The 24296-nt window shown below is 54.7% G+C and overlaps 1 long non-coding RNA gene across 1 annotated transcript in view; it reads right to left on the bottom strand.

Annotated features, from left to right (window-relative positions):
• LOC149860864 (uncharacterized) overlaps positions 1-23533 on the bottom strand; it is a 33643-nt gene extending 10110 nt beyond the window's left edge. The window contains exon 1 of the long non-coding RNA XR_016443137.1: positions 22180-23533. This is a non-coding gene — a long non-coding RNA (uncharacterized LOC149860864). The remainder of the gene's footprint in view (positions 1-22179) is intronic.
• Positions 23534-24296: the final 763 nt, after the last annotated feature.

A 24296-nucleotide genomic window follows, 5' to 3' on the forward strand; every position in this document is an offset into this window, starting at 1 on the left:
GTGGGCTGCCTAGAGAAAAGTGGGGGAACCTCCATCCTTGGAAGTTTCCAAGAATGGGTGGACAGACACTTGGCTGGGATGGTTTACTCAGGGCTGGATTAGATGACCTCACAAGGTCCTTTCCAGCCTGGCTTTTTTTTCAGACCAACTGCCAGGCCTTCTCAAAATCGTGAGACCAGCTTAAAAACCCTGGGACAAAATCAGGAATTAACTCAAGGTGGTTTTTGCTTTCCGACAAAACCTTCATTTCAAGGCCGTTGCTTGCATGAAATCAGAGCTTTGGGTCTCACAAGTCTTCTGGTCCCGCAGCAGAGCTGCCCCCCCTGGGTGGGGTGAGGTTGGTGTGATGAAATAGGGACAGAGCCATAGCATTGCTCTAACATGCACCTGGGTCACGCCGGGATGTGGGCTGCCATGTCTGGGGGTCACCTGCGGCCAGGAGAAGCAGCCAACATCCAAGGGGAATGGGCTGAGTGCACAGGTAGGGAAACCAAAAGCCACAAAATCTGTCTGGGGAACCAAGGCCGAGCGTAGGGTCAGAAGGCTAGCTGGTTTCATTAGGGGCAGGTCATGTCAGACCAACCTGATTGCCTTTTATGATCAGGTCACAAAAGCATTGGATGCAGGTGTCGCCGTGGACGTAGTATTTCTAGACTTCAGCAAGACTTTCTAGACCCATCTCCCATCCCATCCTCATTAAAAAACTAGGCAACTGTGGATTGCAGATTGGCTGAAGGGTCATACTCAGAGGGTGGTGGTGGATGGGTCATATTCGACCTGGGGAGAAGTGGGCAGTGGGGTCCCCCAGGGCTCGGTCCTTAGGCCTGCACTGTTCAATCTCTTCATCAGCAATTTGGATGACAGGGTGAAAAGCACCCTGTTTAAATTCGCTGATGATACCAAAATTTGGGGTGAGGTGAGCATGCTAGTAGGGAGGGAAAGACTGCAGCAAGACCTGGATAGGTTATAGGGGTGGGCTAGAAAAAACAGGATGCACTTCAACACTGACAAGTGCAGGGTGCTGCACGTGGGCAGTAGTAACCAGCAGCACACTTATAAGATGGGAAACTCCCTTCTTGAGAGCACGGAGGCAGAAAGGGATCTTGGAGTCATTACTGTCTCCAAGATGAACATGGGCCGACAATGCGAGGTCACGGTTGACAGGGCTAACCGCACCTTGTTGTGCATCCACAGATGCATCTCTAGCAGGGCCAAGGAGGTGATCCTCCCCCTCTATGCAACACTGGTCAGGCCACGGCTGGAGTGCTGCGTCCAGTTCTGTGCACCCCACTTCAGGAGGGATGTGGACAACATTGAGAGGGTCCAGAAGAGGCCACTCGCATGATCAGGGGACAACAGGGCAGACCCTGCAATGAGAGACTGCGGGACATGAACCTGTTCAGCCTTCACAAGCGCAGGCTGAGGGGGGACCTGGTGACTGTCTATAAACTCACTAGGGGGAACCAGAAGGTTTTGGGAGAGACCTTGTTTCCCCAAGCACCCCCTGGCATAACAAGGAATAACGGCCACAAGTTGTTGGAGAGGAGGTTTACATTAGACATCCGCAAGAACTACTTCACAGTCAGGGCGGCTCGGAGCTGGAACCAACTTCCAAGGGAAGTGGTGCTGGCTCCTACCCTGGGGATCTTTAAGAAGAGGCTTGATGCCTACCTGGCTGGACTCATTTGAGCCCAGTTTTTCTCCTGCCCAGGCAGGGGGTCGGACCTGATGATCTACAAGGTCCCTTCAACCCGACTTCTATGACTCTATGATTCAGCAAATTCGGGGGGAGAATTTGGGCCATACAATGGAGTGTCCGAACCACTAATGCAGTGAGGACCACCATGGGCTTTGGCAGCTTTTTGAGGTAGTTAGCCCAGCAGGAAATTCGTTCCCAAGTGGCTGTTGGGAAGGAGGTGTTTTTGGCCAGATAACAAGGGATGAGATAATGAGCACAGACTATACTGGCTAGTGTCCTTCCTAGGCCTTGAAAATGGATCTGCCAAAGTAGATCTTGGGCTACCGATGGATCTCTTCCATCATGAATGGTGTCCTGCCATATCTTGGGCTACCGATGGATCTCTTCCATCGTGAATGATGTCCTGCCATCTTTTGGGGTGGTGCTGTCAGAAAACCAACATCTAATAGTCACTACAGCCCAAGCTCTTCCACCAATGCTTCCATGGTACAATATCTTAACCTGTAAATAATGCATTACTCCATGGGTTACATTTTCCTACCTGGACCTAGAATTATCCCAGAACAACCTACACCCCATCTCCTGACTTACAAGGTGGACAGGACTTGTGTTGGAATCCATTTGCGCCTGGGGTAGTGACTGATTGTCAGGCAGCGATGCAGTCTGGGTTTGTTTGCACACGGTGTTAGTCTGGATCAGCTCCACGTGTGGACACATGGATTTCAGAATAAGAGTTAACTCTAGGACTTGTCTGTGCGTGGAGACTAGTGCTCAGTAAGCCAGGGTGTTGATTCATATGCACCACGAGGGATATTCCACGTGTCCACTAACTGCCTTGGCCAGAGATTGCTTATCTGGTTGGAAAGGGGAGCGTGACTTCTCGTACCTGCCAAGAGTATCCACACAGGCAGCTCTCTGTCTAATTTACCTCTCTCTTCCCCTTGTCGAGGAGCCCTTAATTCATGGGCAAAGAGGATCAAACTAGAACAAGGCATGACAGAGAAAGAGCAGCCACACCTGGATAGGGCTGCATAGCTTCCCTCCCCGTCCTGGGTCTAGGCCTCACTGCAGTTCAGCTGCACCGGAGGCTATCTGCTGGGGGGAGAAGGTGGCTCCACAGTGGCCTGGGGTCAGCACCGGGGGAGGAGGAGAGTCTCACATCTGCTCCAAGGCACTTGCTGGTCTGCTTAGCTTTGTGGCTGGTATCTGGCATGCTGGAGCAAGTCCGCGGGGGCTGGGAACGTGGAGTGGGAGGGCGACCAGGTGGACCCAGCGGTGGAGTCCATCAGGAAGAGCTACAGCCCTCTAAGCTCACACCCCACCTTCATCCGAATTAACAGCAAGTGTTAATCACACGCACGCCCAGGAATAGATCTGAATCTGCGCAGGCTCTTCGACCGAGCCCAACACAGCGGCGCCTTTCTGTCCTGCGCTTCCCTGAGCCCCTGGTCTTTGCTCGCAGACACTGTCTCCATCCTTCGACGTTTTTAAGGGCAAGTCAGACAGGCGCTCGGATGAGATCGTTTGGACGGGGACCACCCTGCTGTGCTCAGGGGGTTGGTCCCGAGGTGATCTCCCAAGGTCCCTGCCAGCCTGAGTCTTCTCCGAACTCAGCGCTCGACTCCTAAGAAGTTTTAGGGGACAGCTCGTTTAGGTTTGCCCCGCTTTGGATCTGGCAGTCTCCCAAGCCACGGAGCTAGTGCGTACCAACACGATTCCCTAAAGGGAATCTTTCCTTCTCCACAGATTACACTCAACTCGCCTTGGAAGACCCCGGCCTCCTACATAGTGACCTCTGACACAGCAGGAGGTGCCAGCCCATGAAGCCCCGAGGAGAAGAGCTGGCCGATGTCCAAGGAGACATAACTCTGCTTGCCTGAATGAAGAGTGAGCTTTCTTCCTGGCCACGGCTGTCATAGCTCGCTGTGGATGTGGCTTTTGCTACTGAATGATCCTGTTCTTCTCCGGCCTTCGTGAATGCAGAAGGGCATCGGGCAGGGAAGCACAAAGCATTCAAATCCCCGCCTGCCTCCTATCCCAGCTCCCAGAATTGGATTTTCTGCCTGGTTGGGGGTCTTGATTCCTTGACTGGGGTCCTCTGCTCTGCAAAGCGGCAAAGGATGGTCCTTTGGCCAAGGAGGTTTCAGGCGTGTTCCTGCTGCTAAAGCAACATGGGAGCAAAGATGGCCCATAGCAATGCACCGCCTTCCAGAGATGCCTTCAGGCCGGGCAGGGCCAGCTGGTGAAAACCAGGCAACGTGAAGGGAGCCTCATGAAGTCAAGGGAGAAATGCAGATTTACATCGCGCCAGGGAACCGACACCTTCGGCCAGGGCTTCCCGGCGAGAGAGCCGGTCTCCGAACTCCAGCCGAATGACGTCACTTTACGCCTGCTGCCGGTCTCATCTCCGTAAAGCTCTGGCTGATTTTACCCCAAGTGGAGGATTTGGCCCCAAGGTGTTGGCATTTCCCTACTTGCCCTTGTAAAAATAGTTCTTGGGACTGGAATTCCTCCCCCCGCCCCCCGAGTGCTCTTGGGAAGCCTCAAACTGCTCCTTTGTCCCCACGACATATTTTCTCTCCTGGCTCCTTCCAAAGGGAGACACTGGCATTTTTTTCAGATGATGTAAAACAACGATCCAGTTGATTGATTTAAATGAGAACCCCTGTGGCTGGGCTGCTAAATGCAGCTCAGCCTTGGTGCTCTACGTCTGCCGCACGGGAGAGAGAAAGAGAGAGAGGGGCGTATTATGTTCGCTCCCTGCATGTACGGCATGGCTTCTCCCCCCACCCCCTCCTCTGGATGAAAAGGCAAGTCTTCAGGAAAGGTAGCCCCAGACAAAGAGATCCATTGAGCCGGCAGGCTGGGGTAGCGGGAGCCACGGCAGGGCCCAGGCATTAACCTGAACTGACTGCTTCCCCCCCCCGCGCCAACCCCAGGCGAGAGAATTCAGACTGAAAATAACCTGAGCGTTTCACAGGGAAGAATAAACAATGTGAGAAGCCCCAGTGCCCCCCGCCCCGGCCCACGTCAGCCCGCTCCCCTTCCCCAGGCCCCTAACCTTTCCCCGTGACCTCTGCCAGGGAGACTCCAGTTTGCACTGAAGTGATGCCTGCATGGGAGATCCATCTTTCTCCATCTCGCCAGCCCTAGCAAGCAAGGGCGGGGGGATCTCTGATGGGGGGGTGGAAATGCTGCCCAGGACAGACAGCAGCCGGCAGACAAGTCACACTCCAGCAGGGGTTAGGCAGACGCCTGTCCCCGCTGCGGGTGGATCCGTTTCTGCCGGATCATTTCTTCTCACAGGCACGACCAGACCCAGTGGATTCACGTGCAGCAGGTGGTAACCGCATCACCAGCTCAGGGGGACCAAAAACTGGGAGAGCAGGTGAAGAAAAAAGAAAACCACGAGATGTATTTAGTGATAAACCGAGGGGTCTTTTTTTATGTGCCTGGACAAAGCTGCGCGGTTCCTGCACGTGCGCTTCTCTCTACAGTCCCAAGGACTGAAAGCTTACTGAAGGGATCAATGGAAGGAGAAGACTCTCCCGTAATCCCAGGACGCCGGGACCTGGGGCTTTCTGCATAAAGAAGGAGGTGCATTCAGCTGTGAGAAGTGATGCCCTTGCGATGAGTCTGAGCAAGAGGCAGCGTAGGCTCTGCTTCTGGGCCTTGGCTGTATGCTGAGAAAGGCAGAGGCGACCCCTGCTTTTCTCCTGCCTCTGCCCCCCGTCTGTGCCCTGTTTCTCAGGGGACACCATGCAGAATTGCTCCTGTTTGTGTGGCTTTCAAGCATCCCTTTCCACTGGGCCATGGCCTGGACAGCTCACGCAGTGAGATCCACGGTGGAGCCACACCAAACAACTTGCACCCCGTCCACGGTACAGCCACACACACACACACACGGGGAAGTCGGTGGGGTCCGAGACCGTGAGACTGCGGGGATCTGGGATCTATCCTCTGCAACACCGGCCAGACACATGAGAGCCTGGGATGGGGAGACTTCCTTTCTTCTGCCCCAAGGAACAGGCCCAGGGGAAAGGTGCCTAGGTGAGACCCTGGCCAGGTGATACTGGAGAAGGATCAAATAAGGACAGCCCCTTAAAAGTTTTGTTACATCCACCAGGGACTTATGTACAAAGCTTAACTGGCTTAAACAGACATCACCAGAAGCCAGCTGAGGATCAGCTCCATTGAAGTCAAAGCCTCTCCACCACTTTCCCCCAAAAGAAGGTCCCAGAAGATTTTGCCAGCAGCCCTGAGCCTGCAGCTGCTTTGAGTTGCTCCAACAAGCTCAAAGCGTCCATGAACTCCTCTTACCTGGCTGCTCTCAGTGAGCTCAGGGCCGCTCCCCATTGCTAAAGGGTGGCCAGAGGCTGCTACATGGCAATAGCTCCAGCTCAGGGGAGCAGAGCTGAAGGAATAGGCACCGCTCAGGTGTGGGCTGGCTGCTGGGCAGATCCACACCTGGGCCTGGCTTAGATACCAGGAGTCAAAGGGATCTACACCAGCTTGAACCACCCAGCCCAGCATCCATCTCATAGCCAACTCTAGATATTGCTCCTATATCACTACCTTCCTATATCACCACCATCCCTGGGGGCTGCCCCAGGCCCTGGCACAAAGAGACCCTGATCTCGACATCGTTCTGTGCCTGCGTTGCTGAATATGAGCAAGATCGGACTTCTAAAACCACAGGATGGTTTTAAAAAAACCATAGGAGAGTCCAGGGGATTTGCCTTGTGATGCCAGAGTCCTTGTTCTCCAGCTTACCTGGACATGCCTAAAAACATCTGGGAAAGCCAAGATACTGGCAGCTCACCTGAGTGCAAGAGCTAAGAGCTTTAAGTTAGCTACCACGTGCCCACAACGGCCACTGTGGTGTCCATAGAGATGCTGCAGCCACCCCCCAGTAGCACCACGATCCTGAGAAACGACTTCAGAAGCAGCCGTGAGCCGAGAGGGGGAAGATGGAGCACGGTGGTTTAGGCACCGGTCCAGGTGCTGGGAGACCGTGGCTGCAAATCTCTGCCCTTGCAGTCAAATAAGCATGCATAACTACCAGTGGTCTGCTCTCACAGCTACCAGTTGCCTCTTACGTCCAGATCAGAGCAGGGATATGAAAGACCTGATTCTGATCACAACCAGAGAGGTGTCAATCCAGAGCTGCTGCCCTCAAGCCAACGGCAGAGACTTACTTCCCGAAAGCAGCAAAGCAATGCGGTCCTGGAGGCTTCAGGGGATAAAGGCAGCCTGAACCCAGTCACTCTGAGCTCTGGCTGCCAGTGCAGGGCCAAGAGGGGATGGGGGGGCGACCTCAAGCGCGCTGCTAATGAGAGGCGTAATTATTCCAAATTAACGAGGCACTTCAGACAATCTGGCCAGCGTGGGCTGAGCTGGCTGGAGGGCAGGTATGCCGGGCAAGGGCCTGCATTGTCAAGGTGGCCCCGCTCACAGAGGAGGCAGTATCTGCTGGGCAGTGCTGGCTGTGCAGGGGGCTGCTCGTCACCCACGGGTCTCCCTTGTTTTGGGCTGTTTGCAACACGCAGGAAACATTCCTCGCTGCTTAGGAATGCGCCGGCTTGGCTTGCATCTGGCATGTCAGACAAAAGGGATTAGAAAGCAGTTGCGGTCCAGCTGAGCGTATTTTCCCAGCTGGCCAGGACTGCTCACAAGAGGCAATTGCAATGGACTGATTGCCCCCTGGGGAACTTGGGATGAGGGAAAGGTGAGCCTAGGTGCTAAGAGGCAGCGTTCTTCAGTGGATAGAGCCTAGGCCCAAGAGCCAAGAGACCTGAGCAAGGGCGGTAGCTCATGCTGGCTCTGCCACCGCTTTGCTCTGTGACCTTAGTCATGACACTTAGCTTGCCTGTGCCTCGGTTTCCCCACTGTGCAAGGGAGCAACAGAGCTGCCCTGTGCCACGAGGGTGCTATGAGGATGTGAAGAGCTCCTTTTTGGCGGTAAAAAGCACCATATAAAAACCACAGATAAATGGCTGTTATTTCTCGGTTCTCACAGCTAACCTGGCTTCCCCATACCTGCTTTCTGTATCCAGCAGCTGCCTCCCCTTTTTAAATTCAGATCAGGGCAAAGACTGTCCTTGTGGTTGCATGTTTATACAGCGCCTAGCGCACGGAGGACTGCTTGCTAGTTAGCCTGAATGCTCTTTGGGTCTCCCTGGGGCCTATTTATTCTCAGCCTTTTCCTGCACAACTCCGGGCTGCTGGGTTCATTCTTCTCTGCGTCCCAGTCCGTCTGCTGGGAAATGAGGGGGATCGTTTGTTCGCCGTGTCGATTTGGCCCGTCAGCTTCTGAGAAGCAGGGCACTGCCTCTCGCTCCGGGTCTGAACGCTCGGCTCCGTGGGAGCTCCCCTGTCCTACTGTAAAGCAAATATACTCATAAGCGCTGCAGCTGCAGCCCTGTGCAGGCGGATAAGAGATGCCTCCAATGATGCGCCAGCCTGCAGCCGGCTCTCCGGCTGGAAGCAGACGGCCCTGAAAGGGGTGGCAAGACCAGAGCTGTCCGCCAACGTCCTCGGACACGTTTAGCGTTCAAACGTTTCACGCACAAAGGGAGGCTTGTCTGGGGCGGGAGGGCTGGGTTCAGGCCCTTTGTGCCAACCCGCCAACAGAAACACCACGTCTACGGGCCACGTGTTCACAGCTCGCATTTTCATCCCCTTCCAAGGGCAACAGAGGGTGGGAGCTAAACCCCGCTACCTCCAACCTCGGTCGGGCAGGGAAGGACGGGAGCTAGCGTCGAGGGCGGGCTGGGGGCGCAGTATCACCACCGCCAACTCGCCCAAGGAGACAGGGATGAGCTTCAGCAGCGCATGGTCTCCACGGCCTCTCACTCAAAGGCTCAGGCGGCTGCTGGGCTCTGTTAAATGCACCCACTGCCTCTGGCAGTGAACGTCCGGCTCCTACACCGTGTGCCACCGCTGCCAGAGCTGAATCTGGAGCTGTGGGGATGGAGGACAGGAGGGTACCCCACTCGCCCACCTGTCATCCCGCTCCCGGCGGACTGTACAGTCCCTGATCATTTGGACTGTTGCTTCCTGCACGTTCATAACAGCATCGGCACAAGGCAGCCCTGCTTTTGGCTGTGGTCCTGGGAATAACCATCTCACTGGAATACCCTGGGTTCTTGGCACCTACGTTAGCACCTCCAAGGAGGATTTATTGCCACTTGGGAACCAATGGCGGTGAAGCTATGGCTACAGCCCCGTTGGGACAAGCCCATCTGGGACCCTAGAGACATGGCTATGGGTGTTTGATCTAGTTAGATGGAAACTAGACCAGGTCTGTCTGCACACTGTCTGACCAGATCTCCAGTGGGGATGGAGCCGTAGCCTTAGAGATGCTCCATAAAGTCCTTGCTTTCTACGAAGCCTGGTTCCTCACAGTGTGAGGGGTCATACAGGCAGACGTGGGGCTGGAAGGGATGTCCCAAGGTCATCTAGTCCACCCCCTGCTTGAGGCAAGATCATCCCTATCCAAACCATCCCATACAAACCATAATCTAACTTCTTAATACAACTACTGTCAACTCTGATGCAACACAAGACATCACACCTGAACCTGCCATGGTCTTTGCCACGGGGACCACAGCAGCCAACATCCTGCTTCTGTAACAGGCTGTTAATATAAGCTCAAGGGATGCCAGGTGGAGGGTCATGCCCCCCACTACTCCCATGGTTCATAACAGTCTGATCTTGGGGTAAAAGTCCATGGCCATCCGAGCCAAAGGATCTGCCGGGACTTTCTCCTGGGACATGTCTTTGCACCAAAAATCCTTCTTTTTCCCCCCCACAAAACCCAAGTTGTCATGCCCAGGTCTGTGGCTGGCAGGAAATCATGGTTTTGGGATGGGAAAAAAAAAAATCACATCTCCCTCTACCAAAATTTTTAGACGAATAAAAAACATTGGGGGGGGGGGTGTCAAGAAAAGTTCTCTGGCATTTTGTAAGGAACCAAGAGCATTTTTTTAAATTCAGGTTGGGTTTTTTTTTCCCCAATGGAAAGGACAAAAAGCCCAGAAAACATTTGAACACAAATGAAGGGGGTTGTTTGGTCATTTTTGCTGAAACGTTTGCTTTTTCACCCCATTTTTCCACGCAGCCCTACTCAGCTCTCCGCATGCAGCCAATGTGTAAGGCTCTGCTGGCTTGCTCCGAGCCTAAATTTGGAGATCTCTTCTGAAAATCCAGCTGTCCTTCCGCCTCTTTGAAAAATACGGCCCCCAAAGGATCAGGAAAGCCAAGGGGCATTTCTGGGAAACAAGTGGAAGGCAATGCTGAAGCCTTACTGTTAGAGGATATACTGGACCAACCATCCTGTGATCAGATGGACTTGTCTAGAGTGATATGGAGCCCCTTGTTAATTTGAACAAGCATTAGCTGCATGCATGATCTGAAGGCAGTTTGGCCTCATTAGTCAAGGCATAAAAAGCTGCCTGGAAGGCAGAACAAGGCTTGGTCCAAAGGGGCATAGCCGTGGCCTAACCCACTGAGCAGAAATGTTCAGGTCTTGCCATGAGCGTATGAATCAAACTTGTGAGGAATTACCAGCATCAAGATGGATTTGTCAGCTGGTGGGGGGGAAAGACTGCATGTCCAGAGGGGCTGAGACCCCATAATCAGGCTTGGGTTTTCAGACAAAATCACTGGCTTCTGCTTGTCCACGGCACAGATGTAGAGGTGCCACGTGACCCTGTGAGGAATCTGGCGATGGGTTAATTTAATGACCACATCACCGAGGGGAAGTCATCCAATGGATGGGCTAAGTGGAAATTCCCATGCCATGGTATTTCTGGGGCCTGGGTGACAGGCCTACCTGTAACCAGGTGACCGATGACGGTCCCAGATAAGCAAACTTCCAGCAAAACGCTGGGAGCGATCACAAGACGATGAGCTGGTTCAAGGCAAAGAGCTGTTTTGCCAAGAAATCACAAGGTCCATAAATAATTAAAAAGCCCTTGGAGAAGGGGATGGGTTGCCAAGGGCTGTCTAGGGTGTTAGCGAGCACTAACAAGCTGACCCAGGGAACGGGTCCGAGGAAGAGTCTATAGGGTATTAGTCACTAATTCTCATTAATGTCAATGAGAAGTAGGTGCCTGAACAGATCTTAGGTATCTAAATGTCTTTAAGGAGGGGGGCCTCCGTCCTGCCTGGGACCCTAGGTGGAACTGCCTTAGATGGCAATGCAGCCAGCTACATTGGTTTTGTGCCTTGATTTTTTTTTTTTTTTAAGACCTGTTTGATTTGGCTAGGAACAGGTCTTGCACTTGTCCCTGGACCAGCTGTGCCCGAGTTTGCCCCAGAACAGATGTGTCCCAGGGCTGGCGTGTCCACACGTCACCCTCTGAATCAGGGTTTATCGAGCACTGACTGCCCTGCTGCTTTTTTTATGCCATCAGTCCCAGGATACAATCCCAGGAGAGCCATTCAGATGCACCTTGTGATGTCCCGGGATAACCGGTTGAACTTCTCATCCCGTGAACTTTTGTAGGCCTTATCCCAGGACAGTGGATGTGGATTTCTGAATGATCGCATAAAATGACTTTTTCCTGGAATGAACGTGATGTCTGCTTGTAGCCTTTGAAGTACGTCCGCTCTGGAGCGGTGGCACGCGGCTCGAGGAAGGGCCACGTGTGGGGGGCGGAGGTGAACATAACCCAAGCCCTGCTCTGAGTGAGAAAACTCCCACCACGTCCAAGCTGCTGACTGATTGACTCTTTTATCCCTTTCTTCTTCTCCCTGTCTGTCTCGCTCATTCGCAGGGGAAGTTCTATGGACAGGGACTGGCTTGTCCTCGGGGTTCGCAGAGCACCCAGCGCCATGCAGCTTTGGGCTCAGCCGGTTTCTGGGTCTTACTGCATTTCGAGTCATGCTTGGCACCGTCTAGACACAGAGCAAGAGAGCATCCCTGCCCCACCAAGCTTACAGTGCAAGTACACAAGGGACTAGGGGGAAGAGCCTTGGCCAAGGTGCAGAGCTGGGACCCTGATGGGGAGACTCCTCCCAGCAATGAGGTGCCCAAGCATGATCCCACAGGTCCCAAAAGGCAGGGAGGAGGAGGAGGAGGATGCAGTAGCAGGGTGGAGGGTCGCACTTGGGCACCTCATGGGTAGAACAGGATCGCGGTTCCTGCCCCACGTCCCTCTCCCTGAAGGTGCTCCTTGCTCACTGCGGGCCCCCTCCATGCCTGCAGCACTATTACAGCTCCAGCTGCAGCCAGGGTCTCTCGCTCAGGCTGCAGCCCCTTATACTACCTGCTTTGGCGGGCCCCAGGTCTGATCCCCGCTCGCTTTGGCAGCCCTTGGGCAGGCAAGTGCTTGCACCCATGTAAAGTACCTGTGCAGGGGAGAGGCCACGCCAGGGGCTGGCCACCCTAGGGCACAATGGAAGCCAAGGCAGCAGCTGTGTTTGATCTTCTCAGCTCCTGGGGTGCTGGACTCTGGCTGGTGTCTTGTCCTGGCCCTGCCCTCCCTCCTCAGAGCCTCACACGGCCTTGCTGCGTGGCTCTTTCTTATTGGTGTTGGAAGGGGTTTGTTTAACAGGCCAGCTCGTGTTTGTGGAGCCATTCGCAGCCTGGGATGAAGGAAGGCTCTTGTCCGCCCCGGGCTTGGGGATGTGGCACCGCTTTTTGGGCAGAGGAAGCAAAATAATGGGGACGTGGAGTCAGCTGGTATCGGGCAGGACACCAGCGAGTCCCGGGACAACCCGAGGCAGCGCTGCCCGACTCCAGCCTGCTGCACGGGGGTCTCCGCGCACAGCGATCACTATGGTGGTCGGCGTAGGGCTGTGGGTGACTTTGGACAGGGAAGGTTGCAATCCCCCCACACCCTTCAGGCTGTCTAACACACAAAGCCCAGAGCGAGTCTAAGGACCTGCTCTTGGATGAGCCAAGGCAATAGCCAAGAAGCCCTGGGAAGGTCTCTGCCACGCACATGCGCTCGTCTTCCTTGGGAACCTCGTCAGCCTGCAGCAGAGCTGGTGTTGCCCCGAACCCAGCCGGACATGGTGCAAAGCCTTTCAGGTGGGCTTCTCAAGAGCTTCGATGAGGCCCGGGGGCACGTGTCCTACTGGAAGCTACTGGACCGTGTGGCATGCAGTCCTTGACAGCTTCCAAAATGTCCCGCTCTTCTGAGCTGCAGCCCTTGGAAATCAATAGAGCTCGAGCCAAGTTGGCCAGAAACAACAAGTGCTATTGAGTACCTTGGCTCGGCACGGCCCACACCGCTCAAGCGATCATTTCCAAGGGCCTTGAGCCTCTGTTCTCAGACCCAGGTCCCTTTGAGGCACCTAAAGCCTCAATTTTCCTTTTAGAAATTCTTTTAGCTACTGAGAACAACCCCTCACGGCCCATTTCCAGGTGGGGAATCAAGGTTGGATGCATCCTTGCAAGGACACACTGCTGCTGCGGTGCAGACACATACCCACAAGCCCCCAGGCCCAGGGACTTGGGCACCTCATTGCTCTTGAAAACCACACCTCTGAAGCCCAGACCCCAAGACCCTGCATCCTAACCAAACATGAGACTTAGCCCTGCAGTTGCTTAGATGCCCCGGACTCTAGGTCAGTTGGAAGATGTAGCCAGTCTTCCAAACAGCCCAATATAATGGGTGCAAATCTCTGCAGCCCCATCCCAGCCAGCCCTGGTTATCACTGCGGATAAACCCAGCCGCGACCGAAGGGTTTGAATGGGAGCTGAGGCCGTTGGGAAAACCCAGCCTCCGAGCGTATGTCTAGGAACCCATGCTCTGAGACATGGGCTCTTGGGCGTGTGTGGGGGCTGGGAGCAGCAGGCATCCTGGTGCTTTCATGCAATGAAAACACAGGCCATAGAAATGCCTTCACCTAGGAACAACGGCTGCTTGATGCGCATCCCCGGGGCTGGGTGCCTGCTACCTGCTGGCTTAGGATTTCCAGGACACTCAACCCTTTCTCAGCCAACAAGCACCGATTTCCTCCGCAGAGGGACTGGGAAGATTGTGGTGCAGCAAGACACAAAACTTCCTTTTCATTAGAGGAAAGTTTGTTAAAAAACAGAAAAAAAAACCCAACCACCCAACCAGCTTATTTTGCCTGCAAATAAGAGAGAGAAAGTGTGAAAAATCATCCCTTGGCTCCAGAAAAACCTCGCTTGCTTTCCTGTGCACAGCCAGGATTTTGGATGATGGCTCTGAAGTTCCACCTCCTTGGCCCAGGCCAGTCAACTTGCTCCACCCAGCAGCAGTCCTGGTATTAATAACTCGCTCCTAATTCGGCATCCCACTCCGTAATTCACAGCCTGCATGGGCCCTGCCCGGTGGAGAAAGCAGCCTTTGAGTCCCTGAATGACATTGTGGGTTCGTGGGTTGGTTAATTTAGCGGGAGGTTCCAAAATGGGCTGTTGGGAAGAGTGAAAAAATAGTATTTGCTGCCCCCACCCACCTTCCCAAGTCGCTCTGTTGAGGTGGGAGATCACAGACTTCGTAGAGCAGGTTGCAGCTTTCCCAGCTTGGTGTTGGGGATCCCCAAATCATGGAATCGTAGAACACGAGGGCTGAAGGGAGCTCAGGACGTCCCATCTAGTCCAACCCCCTGCTCAAAGCAGGACCAGCCCCAACCTGACCATCCCAGCCAGGGCTTTGTCTACCCAGGTCTTAAAAACCTCCGAAGATGGAGACTCCACAACCACTCTGGGTAACCTGTTTCAGTGCTTCACCACCCTCCTAGTGAGAAAGTTTTTCCTAATATCCAACCTCAGCTTTCTTTGCCGCAACATGAGCCCATTGCTCCTTGTTCTGCCACCTGTCCCCGCTGAGAACAGGCCAGCTCCGTCCTCTTTTGAACCCCCCTGCAGGGAGTTGACGGCTGCTATTAAATCCCCCGTCTTCTCTTCTCCACACTAAATAAGCCCAGTTTCTTTAGCCTCTTCTCAGATGTCCTCTTCTCTCCCCTATTCCTTCCTTATCCAGCAATCAAGGCCCTGTTTCCTCTGCGACTCTATCAGTGTCTGGTCCAGCACCACCCCCATCTCCTACGCACATCCCTTCCCTCCACCCTAGATGCCAGCTCATGTTTCCAACAGCCCCTTCAAGGCTGAACCAGTGCCCTGCAGAGCCCTGCTGTCACCCCTCGCCCCTTATTGCCTTCCCTGGCTCCACGTGGATGTTCACAGCTCTGGATCACCTCCATCTACCGCCCAGTCCCCCATGGAGGCAGGCCAGACGGGGGTCACGAGGAGGTCTGGGTTTCAAATCTGCTGGGAACATAAGGCTGGAAGAGGCCATCGGGGCCACTGAGTCCAGTCCCTTGTGTGATTCTTCTGGGCACTTCTCTTGCGCGGGTCTGTTTCTCTGCCCATTCTCCATCTCCCATTGTCCCTTGAGGCAGCAGACTCTTCAAGCCTTGGAGCATCCCTGCCCTTGCAAAGGTTCCCGGTCTTGAAGACAGCCTCGACTCTGCTGTCGCACACTTGAGCTCCCCGAAGCTCTGCTGCAGAATCACAGAATAGTAGGACCAGACGAGACCTGTAAGACCATCGAGTCCGGTCCTCTGCCATGGACAGGAGGTAGTTGGGGTCAAACGAGTTCAACAAGGTGCTTATCCAGCCTCCTCTTGCACACCCCCAGGGATGGCGACTGCACCACCTCTGCTGGAGTGTGCTCCCGATTCTAGATACTCTTGGAAAAGAAGTTTCCCCTTATGTCCAGCCTAAATTTTTCCTCAACTAGCTTGTGCCCATTGGACCTCATCCTCCCAAGGGGTACCTTTCTGAAGAGTTGCTCCTCTAGATCTTGGTGTTTGCCCCTGATGTACTTGTAGGCAGCTCTCAGGTCACCTCTCAGTCTTCTCTTACTCAGACTGAACAAACCCAGTTCCTGGAGTCTCTCCCTATAGGGCCTATCCTCCAGGCCCCTGATTATACAGGTGGCCCTTCTCTGTACCCTTTCGAGCTTATCCACGTCCTTCTTGAAGTGTGGTGCCCAGAACTGGACACAGTACTCCAACCCCGAATACAGAGGGAGAAGCACCTCTCTGGATCGACTGGCAATGCACTGGCTGATGCACACCAGACCTCTATGTGCCCTGCTGGCAACTCCATCGCACCAATAGCTCATATTCATCCTCTGGTTGATGATCACCCCCAGGTCCCTTTCAGATGCAGTGTCAGCCAGGGCACCGCCACTCATCGTATAGTCATGATGAGGGCTTTTCCTACCCAGATGAAGGACCCAGCCCTTGTCCCTATTGAACCGCCGTCCTTGCAGGACCTGTTCCAGGGGTGCCTGCCATCTCCAGGAACTGAAGCCAATGCTGAGGACTCCCCGGTTTTGGCTCCTGTGTTGGCACAGTGCACTGGGGGTCGTCCCCCCGACCCCATCTCCCTCACAGCCTTGAGGTGCTACTGCCAGACAAGTAACCCTTTCATGGCCCCACCACAGATTAAACTACCCTGAGATGAGGATGTTTTAGGAAGAGTTCACCTAAGGTCCTAGAAGACCTTGAACAGATGGAGGGAAGTGATTCTTCCCCTCTATTCAGCACTGGAGATTTCACATCTGGGGTCTTGTGTCCAGTTCTGGGTCCCCCACTACAGAAAGGATGAGGACAGGCTGGACAGAGTCCAGTAGAGAGTGGTGAAAATGGTTTGAGGGGCTGGGGCACAGGACTAATGAGGAGAGGCTGGGGGAACTGGACTTATTTAGTCTGGAGAAGAGAAGACAGAGGGGGTTTAATAGCAGCCTTCAACTCCCTGCAGGGGGGTTGCAAAGAGGATGAAGCTGGACTGTTCACAGTGGTGGCAGATGACAGATCAGGGAGCAATGGGCTCACTTTGCACCAAGGGAAGTTTAGGTTGAATATTAGGAGGAACGTTCTCACTAGGAGGGTAGTAAAACACTGGAACCGGCTCCCCAGAGAGGTGGTGGCATCTCCATCCTTGGCGGTTTTTAAGACTCAAGTAGACAGAGCCTTGGCTGGGATGATGTAGTTGGGGCTGGTCCTGCGTGGAGCAGAGGGTTGGACTAGATGCATCCTCCTGAGCTCCCTTCAACCCTCGTGCTCTTTGGTTCTGTGACTCTATAACAGAGCGCCCCGCGGTGACTTGTTCCCACTGTTCTTCCCGCTGGAGCCAGGTCAGGCAACATCTTTGTGTCGACAAGACCTGACAGACTCTTGCTTTCCCTCACTTCCACATTAGAGTGACATCCAAATCCTCCCCTACCTACTTGCAGCTCCAGGCTCAGCGAAGCACTGTGAGGTGTTACTCACTCCAGGTACAGAGCAAGGATCCGGAAAGGAGGTCCCAGAAACCATGATGGGCAGTAAAGACTCTCCAGCATAGCCAGTGTCATGGTGCTCTCCATTCAGCTCGGGGGGCACTGAGGGTCAAGGTCTTCTGCACAGGGACTGCCTGGGACTGGAGTGCAATCTCTTTGAAGAAGATCAGGAGCTCACTTGAGTACAAGGTCCTTGGCAGGAGAAACCATGGGGCATTAAAGGGCTCTGTGACCTAACAGAGCAAAAGGCAGAGCAAGAGTCAGCAGCTGGAAGCAAAAACCAGCCGTGCCCCAACTAGAAAGAACGTGCATTTGACAGTAAGAGCATGGGAGCATTGGACCCAGCTCTGGAGGGACGTGGCAGATGCTCCATCACTTGGAGTCCTCAGATCAAGACCTCACGCCCGCTCTGGAACCGGTGCACAAGTTCAAGGCTTTAAGATAGCTTGACCTGGCTAAAGCGAAGACTGCTGGATCTCACAGTCCAAATTTTAAGATTTCGTGAGAAGTCCTGACTGAGCAGAGCTCACAGGAGCTTCTGGCTGCTCTGGGGATGGCCTCCTCCTCCTCCATCCACGCACCTGGCATTCAGCACGGCTGCTTTTAGCCATCTCACCCCACCAGCTCCCAGCTGCATCCATGCTCCTTTATGCCGGAGTCAGTGAGAGCCGGATCCGGCCCCATGCGTGACGGTGGCAAAGGCAAAAATAGGAAACAAGGAAGCGTGTGTTCGAAAAGGAACATAAATACGCTGCCTGTTGCTCTGCAAACCAGGGTTACAGAAACCCACGCGAGGTTAAACAAACGGCCTGGGCTGGAAATAGAAGACCTGATTCATTCCTACCTTCAGGCCAGCTCTATAAGCCCCGTTCTCCGGCTCCCCCCAGGGTGGGATCTGAGCACCTTGGAGGTATTAATGGGGAAAATTCACAACCTTCCCTGCAGGGGCCCATTTACTACTGGGGGGAAATCCAGGCTCAGGGCAGATTAAGTGACTTGTAGACAGGGTCTGGGGCTGAGCCAGGAACCCGGGTCTCTCGAGGCCCGGTGTCATGCTTGCTCCGATCAGAGACGGTAAGGCCAGAAGCAACCGCTGTGATTTCTAGACTGGGTTCAATCTTGTGCGGACAACAGCACTCCCGATAGGAAAACTTCCCACGTGGATTTAATAAGGGCCAGGGATGGAGAATCCCAGCCTGCCCTGGGTAAGCTGTTCCCAGGCCTTGATTCCAGCTGCAATTGGGCTAGTTTCTACACGCCGGCCATTAGCCTCTGCTGCAACTGGAAGGTGGGAATTGGATGTGGATCACTGAAATCACACCAGGATTAATCCAGGGAACTCAGGGCAAGGGAGAAAGGCCAGAAATGGAGGGACAGAAAAGGTGGCAGAGATGTATGCAGCAGGTCTGCATGAAGGAGAAAGTGCCTTCCTGTCTCGGGTACCCTCCTGATAGCCATGGCTGGGATGAGGCCCAGCTAAGATGCTCAGATCAGGGCAGAGGAGCAGGACCAACAAGTCCAATGTCTAGAGATAGCGCACCCCTCACATGGAGAATCAGAGAAAAATAGTGCTGGAAGGGCCCTCAGGAGGCCATCTGAGCCAGTCCCCTGCTCCAGGCAGGGACGGCCGAGTGTCCCCCGCTGCCACGATCTATCGAAAACATGAACAGGACCAGATCATGAGTCTCAGCACTGCCGGAGAGGCTCACCCGATGTCTGCAGGGATCTTCTGTAGGCACAGACTGGACATCTTGCGGATAGCAAGAAACTAGGGACAGACGAGGCACATAATTCACACCGCGTTGCAGAAGGCGGGGAAGCTCAGGCACGCCAGGATGCTGGGCCAGCTTGGGAGCAGCCACACCACGTCGTGGCTGGAGGAGGAAGAGAACATGAGATTTGCCCTGGCATGTACACAGCAGGGCTGTGTGATGCTGCTGAACGGGCCCGAGGCTCGGCTTAGCTTGGCAGTAGGACAGGGAGCCCTGCCCAGGTGGTCAGCGCCAGCAGGACATGGGAGCATCCTCATGCGCAGAAGCAGATATAGGAGACCTGCCGGAGAGCAGCAAAAGGAGGAGAAGGACCCGGAGGTGGCCAGCAAGCAACATTTTCCGGAGCCGCCCCATCTTGCAGTCAGTAGGCCAGTCTTTAGGGAAAAGCTACCGCAAGCCCCATAGAGGAGCACATGGGTCCGGGGCTCCCTGAACGCCCCAGCGGAGACCCCGTGAATCCACAACACAATCGCCGCTGCGGGGTTTGCACCAGAATCTGTTCCTCACCGTGTACGTGTGCCCCAGTTTCTGTGCTCACAGCAGGCCGACCAGGCGTGATCTCGCCCACTCCAGACAAGCCAAAGTCCCGCTGGAGCCTGCGCGCGGTGACACAGGCACAAATAACCCCTTACATTCACTCCCCTAATTGACCTAGCTGGTGTCTGACCCGACGTGGACAACAGAGACGTGTCCGCAAGTAGAGGCCCAAAGGCGCTGCCTCTTTCCCTTCTGTTTGAATCGGTCCCATTGGGACCAATGGCGGTTGTTCCCTGAATCCAAGATGACTCTGAATTTAAGACCATGCGAATAATTAGGTTCTAGACACTGAACATGTACAAATTTGTTCTAATTTTCCATGAGTAGAAGCTAATGAATGGAGAGTCGTCTTCAGCTCATAGCCCTCGCCGCTGCAGCAGAGAAAGCAGTGGCAGAGAAAAGGAGGGGGTGGGGGGTCACGTGGCCCGACCCCTAGCACTTAGCCCCCCACCACTTGCCCCCTGTTGCCTGTCCCCCTATCAATTGCCCACCCCCCCAGTGCCTGGACCGGGGTTGGGGCCAGGGCCCAAGCCAGAGCCACAGCAACCACCTGCCCCCTTCCCTTGCATTGTACTTGAATCCAAGACAAAGGGGCTTTTTCTCCCCCATGTTGGATGGGGGGAAGAAACCTTGTCTTGGATTCGAGCAAAGCCGGTATCTTATTGCTCCCTCCAGCCCCTCACCAAGGCCAGGTCACTGAGAATTAAAATTAATCTCCAAACTACTCGTCTACATCGGAGTGGTGACACCAAGGATGACGATAGCCTCTAGACATCCCAGCTGGGGCCAGGATCTAGTTGTCCCTGGAGCTGCACAAACAAGGAGAAGCAATCTCTGCCCCAGAGACCTGGCAGTCAGAGCTGTAGGTCTGGCCAAGAGGTTGCCCATCAACGTATTTGCTCTCACTATTAAAAAGTAATCGTGGTAAACTGGTGTTCCAGAAGGGTTTATGGTTGGAAACAGGACTGTCCACATGGTCTCGAAAGCTGATCCCTTAACTAGGAGAGAACGTGATCATTTCCAGTCTAGGAACATATCCTCCCATATTGGCCTACTGGAAGGTATGGACACTGTCACCTGCAGTATCCAGCTCTGGCCACTCCCAGAGATGGGACATGCAGCTCAACAATCTCTTCTGGTCCTTCCTATGCTCAAGAGAGATCCAGCATCAGCAAGCTCACGTGGTCTCCCAGCATTGGTGGAAGTTTCTCCATGGTCAGGCCATAGTTCAGGGTCTCTGCTGCCCTTGCAGAACAACCCCCATGGGAAGACCCCACTCCCTGCTCTGACCTGGGCATTGTGGCAGAGGGGCTCTGCCAGCACCTCCCAGCGGTGGGATGCCCCTGGAAGCAGCCTTTCTCCAGCCCAGAGAGCAACACTATTCAGGTAGCTTTAAAAAAAATACATAAAAAAAGAGACTAAAAAAAGGATTCTCCCCCCGCCTCCCCCCAAGAAAGGAATGAGGGGGATGCATGAAAGACTGAGCTATTCACTCTCTCCTGAGCTTCACTTTCAGGCCCTTTGAAATGCCATTTCCCAAAGGCTACCTATTTATGGTGGAAAAGAGCCAGAGAACTGGCTCCTGGCACGATCTCCAAACCTGGAGCTGTGGTGTCCTTGCAAGCGCGGCTGCCTGGGAGCTCACACAAAGCTGCCTTCTATGTCTCCGCATAGCAGGCTGAAGAATGCTGAAATATGTGAGCTCGCCGGGGCCGCGGGAGGCCCGCCGGAGCCAACGTGTATTCGCAGAGGGCCCCTCGGCTCTAACGGTGACCGGGCTGGCTGGAAACGCGTGGCCCGGTACCACGGCGAGAGCACGGAGGCTCGGAGGGTGGCACTCTGGGGCGCCGAGGGACATGGGCAGGGGGCATCTCAGGAGGCACGGGGAAGCAGATCCCGCTCACCGAGGGGATGAGCAATGCTTGGCTTGGAGAAACGGAGTTAAGGAAAGAGAGAAGGCTGCCGTGCGGGGATGCGAAAGGCAGCACAAAGGGTGGGGACCAAGCCGTGACTTGAAGCCACCTGAACGCTGGGCTGCGTGCCCCCCAGCAGTAACCCCTCACGGTGCATTGCAAACAGCCTGGCCTGCCCCAGCCTCCAGCTCCTAGGAAGAGCATCACAGGGTTAATCGTGCTGCCACCAGGCTGGCTTGCTTCTTGACAGAGCAGCTAAAAAGATCAGACCCGTTGCAAACCCATCTCCCATTGCTGGAGGCTTTGGCTTCCCTGACCAGGGGTGCGCACCAGCTCCAAAGAGCCATACAGAGCCACACACTGCTGCACCGGGTGGGTGCTGAGAGGGAACCGGGTGAGCACGGCTATTTAAAGGGATTGCTCCATTAGTCTATGTGACACCAGATTTTGGGGACCTTTTAAGCCGAGGAACTTTTCTTTTAGAGCCTCATGCGCTTTGGTTGAACGGCCAGAGCTGGTTGAAATCATCATTGTCAGCTTTGGGCATTATCGGCTCAGAGCCCAGATGAAGGGTTTTAGGTGGGTCCCGACTGCCCCGTGAATCAGAGGCTGGGAGGCTCCTTGGCCCATGGCCACCTCCCCCAGATGCCGCCCAACCTTGCATGCGGCCCACTCCGGGCCCCACGTCCACCGGGGCCTCTTCCCACCCAGCCCTCCTCTGGGAACTCCTCTTTGGACCCCTCCTTCCTCTGCCTGGAGGTGAGGCTGGATGCATGCGCAGGCGGCTGAGCCTATAGCAGGCCTCTGGAGAGCCGTGGGGTGGGACGTACAGGCAGCAGAGAAGCACGAGCTGCAGACGGGAGAGGTTTGTCGCCAGGAGCTGCGCGCCAGGCTCCAGCGCTGCAGCGAGGACCCCCTCCCCGGGTGAGGGCTCTGGTGTTAGCAGGCGGCTCTTACTTGCTTGCCTTTTAAACAGTGCGACTTACCTGAGGTCACAGGGACAATCAGGAAGGGAGTCCAGGGCACAGCTTTTCCAAGGTGTCCGGCAGCTCCTGCAACAGAGAATCCTTCCCAGTAAAAACCAGAGACCATCCCAGTTGAGACAATTCTGCCTACACTGACGACAGTGGGGAATCTAGACCCTTTCTATCCTCCCTGCTTGGGACAATGGAGATCCTTCCCCAGGAGCCACCTACCGAGCTGGGAGCCGAGAGCTCTAGAAACTCCCAGCACCCAGATTTGCCACCACCCGGGGCACAGCCTTGGCTCTGAGGCTTTCCTAGCATTTTCTCTGGCAGACAGGCTGCACCGGCAAGTCGTCTTTCAACTCGGATGGATGAGGCAGTTACATCAGTATAACCAGCGCCACGTTGGTGGAGGAAAGTAGCAGAGAAGCTACAACCCCCTTAACCGGGCGACTTCACCCAAGTCGGTATTGAGCTCCCCCAGAAAGAAACAGGGGGAAAACTCCACTAGGCAACTTACCCCGGTTTAGGTTGCGTCTGTCCGCCCCATCCCAGAGTAGCTATTCAAGGCAGACAGACGAGGCTCCCCCACCTCCTAGAGAAAAGGCCTTGCAACAGCTGCCCCAGGAGAGCTTCATGTCCATCTGTTCCCGATCCAGGAGCAATTTACACTTGCCTACAAAACCAGTATCAATTCAACCAAGACGCGTTGCAGTCGGTCTATGCCCAGAGACACCTCCAGGACAGGTCAGGGGATGGACAGTGACTTTCCCCCTGCCAATTGATTAGGCTGGTTCATTCCTTTGACAGGTGCAGGAATGCTCCCCCGTCCTGCCCAGTAACCCAGAGCAACTGGTTTGGAATGGGATCAGAAACAAATTTAGCAGGGCTTTCAGGCCTAATGAGCCCCCGGGCTCTGCCGTGCTGAACTAATTAGGAGCAAATCACCCAGCATTGGCAAGACAGCAGGGCCTGGGATTTTCTAAATAAGTCTCTTGAGACCGCGCTACCGACAGAGGGACCTTGGCAGGACCCGACTCCTTGCCGCAGGCGGGGGGAGGACTCGAGCCAGGATTATATGGTGGTGAAGCGTGTGAAGAAACCAAAGGGACAAATAATTAGGGAGAATTACAATCAAAAAGTTCCCTGGAGCGTGCAGGGCTCCCGAGTGGAAAACAGATGCTGGGATCGGGTTAGATCCGGACGGGACGCGGCCCCCACGTGACGGCGGTGACGGGACCCCAGAGCAGGCGGAGAATGCAGCTTCCCAGGCCCCCTGGGCCCGTCACTACCCCCGCACTCCCCACCATAAGGAAGGGAGCAGTTTAACTCTCCGTAGACCACACGTTCTTCCCAGTAATGAAGCGCGGGGCACGGCCGGACCGAGGCAGTCTCTTAGCGTCTCATTTCCAGCCCAACAGGTCGTCCAACTCGTCAGCCAGGGAGCCACCACCCCTGATTGCATTTGGCGCTCTCCAACCTCCAGCTTTGGGAGTCACGCAATTACGGGGGAACCGTGGGTTTACCTTCACGAGTGCGAGCGAGGAGGTGTCTAGGGCTCAGGGAGATGAAGAGAAGCTTGGAAATGAGTCCACGAAAGGCTCAGAAAGCAGGGGACCCATGAAAACACCCAAGCAACCATGATAAAAAAAAAAAAACTGTTGCGAGTTTTGATGGTTTGGGGTTGGCCTTTTGAGCGATGCAGCAGTGAACCCTAGAGGCCTTGCACTGTGGCCCTGGCATGGGCAAAGTCCCTGCCCTGAAGCACCTACAAGCTCGACAGAAAGCAACAAAGGTTAGAGGGAAACTGAGGCACAGAGGGTGAAGGGACTTGCTGGGGTTACACAGTAGGTCAGTGACAGAACGAGGAAGAAAACCCAGGTCTGCAGAGCCCTGCAAGGGCTCTTTGCTCACAACAGACCCAAAGCAAAGGCTGCCCAGCTAGGAGGCACGGATGGAAAAGGCATCCAAAGAGCTCACGGACCCCTTGGCCCAAGGAGAGCCGGGGGGTGTGCAGGCACGTGGAACAGCTGCTAGGGTTTGGGGCTGAAAATAGCCAAGCCAGTGCCGTCATCCCCTTACCGGTGGTGTAGGGCGGCAGGGACAGTCCTCACGCCGGAGGGACTACAATCCCAGAG

The sequence above is a fragment of the Crocodylus siamensis genome, chromosome 6, assembly GCF_052110815.1.
Source record: "Crocodylus siamensis isolate JL-2025a chromosome 6, ASM5211081v1, whole genome shotgun sequence".
Classification (NCBI taxonomy): domain Eukaryota; kingdom Metazoa; phylum Chordata; order Crocodylia; family Crocodylidae; genus Crocodylus; species Crocodylus siamensis.